Consider the following 2,241-nt stretch of genomic DNA (forward strand, 5'->3'; position numbering starts at 1 on the left):
GGGATTTGGCCCCAGTGCCCTGAAGAGCCAGTCTTTTATATTCTATATCAACACTCTAAATCTTGTATATTCCAGGTTCCCCTACTAACATATCCCACTCCAAATCTGTGTCTTCTTAATTTCTTCCTTCCTTCCTTCCTTCCTTCCTTCCTTCCTTCCTTCCTTCCTTCCATCTCTTTTAAATCCTACAGTGAGCCATGTTTCCCTAGCTAGCCTCATACTTACTGTGTAGCTAAGGGTAGCTTTAACAGTCTCAGCTATTGATGCCCTTATGCACTCTTATGTGCATTGGGATGGGGCAGTCTTCCAGTGGCTGTGCTCACAAAGCAATAGGTTTCTCCCTCACCCATCAGGCATCAAATGCCTGTATTTCATCAGCCACTGGTAGGGCCTCATTTGTACCTCTCCTATTCATGTTGGAATCTTGACAGGTTTGATCTTATCCTGTTGTGGGTTTGTGACTGTAATGGCCATGTCATGTCCAGAAGAACATTTCACAGAAATCCTCTCTATTCTCAAAATCATACACTTTTTTCCCAGTCACTCTTCCCTAATGTCCCAGGAGTAGATATTTGGTGCCCCATTTAGGGCTGAGCATATACAATAACTTGCTCTCAGTTATGAGTTCATTTATTAACTGCTACAAAATTCAGCATGCCTAACCAAGGTTTGGAGTAGCACAGATTGAAAGGCATAAGTCATGCTTTCGTATTTCATATCCCACAGTTGATTAGGTATGATCTAGTACTTGTCTATTCTACTAGGGACTTGTGCCTCCAGGCTTTCTTTATTTAATAAATTTTCAGTTGTTTATTTCAATTATGATTTTTACATTCTTTATATTATTTCCATTGGGATTCCCATTAGTTCATCTTTTAAAATAGTTTTCTTTTTTTAATACCAAGGCATACATTTCATTTATTTGGATCAAATTCAACCCGTTTTCACTTCCCTCCTACTCCTCCCCTCTTCTACACCATTCCTATAATTTTCTTTCACATTTCCATATACTGTCTCTCCTTTTTTTAATACCCACTGAGTCAATTTATTGCTACTTATATGTGCAAATGTGTGAGATCATTGACTGGAGCATGGATAGCCTCTCTGGATTTACATCCCAGAAGAAAGCTGACTTCCTCTCACAGAAGATATCTATTGCCAATAGCTCCTCAGTCACAGGTGGAACTTCATGCCCCATCTCCATCCATGGTGGGATTTTGGTGGTTTTTAGCTTGTACAAGTCTGATGCATGTGGTCTCAGCTGTTGTGAGTTTATATGGGTAAGCATACTGTCATAGATGGTAAATAATGATTTTTTGCAGATATATACTCCTTCTGGCTCTTATAAGCATTCTACCCTTCTTATACAATGATCTCTGAAGCTTGAAATTAGAGAGTATCATATAGATATTCCACTTAGAGCTAAGTACTTCACTGTCTCTTATTCTCTGGACGTTGACTGGTTATATATCTTTGTGTCAATCACTATCCACTGCAAGAAAAGAAGGTTTTCTGATAAAAGGTATATTAATTTTTGTGTATAAAAATAACTATGCCCATTTAGCTGAATAGTAATAGTTTCATCACTATGGCCGATAACATAGCCATCCATTTTGGAAGGGGGCAGTTAATAGTATCCAGGATGTGACCTTTCTCATGGAGTGTATTTAAATCCAGTGAAATACTTGTTTGGCCACTCCCATAAAGTTTATGCCATTATTGTATCAGTGGGCATATCCTTCCAATTGGTTATTACAGTTTATTACAGTTCACAGAGTTTACAGCTGGGTAAAACTGATAATGACTCTTCTCTCCTAGTATCATGTACTATGTAAACTAAGTAGTAAGGTTGAAGTTTCCATGTTAGCATAAGCTTGATTTTTCCATGCTTTGTGGTGCCTTCACCAGAAGGACCTCACCATCATGTTCTGAAAAACAATGCCAATAAACTGTACTACTAGAGTATTTCTGGGACCACTCTGCGCAACCACTCCAAAAGAGACAACAGACACCTGGTACTGAGAATTTTATTTGATAGACATCTTTGAGAGACATTGTCTCCTGTCACAGAGTAAACCCTTTCTGTTTGTATATGAACATATTTAGAAAGCATCTACAATAGTAGGTTTACCCGTGGCCTTTTCAAAGGTTTTTTTTTTGAAAGATTAATTTTATTTTTTATTCATGTGTTTGTGTAGTTTCTCTCTGTCTCTCTCTCTCTCTCTCTCTCTCTCTCTCTCT

This window comes from Microtus ochrogaster, linkage group LG9 (assembly GCF_000317375.1).
Source record: "Microtus ochrogaster isolate Prairie Vole_2 linkage group LG9, MicOch1.0, whole genome shotgun sequence".
Classification (NCBI taxonomy): Eukaryota; Metazoa; Chordata; class Mammalia; order Rodentia; family Cricetidae; genus Microtus; species Microtus ochrogaster.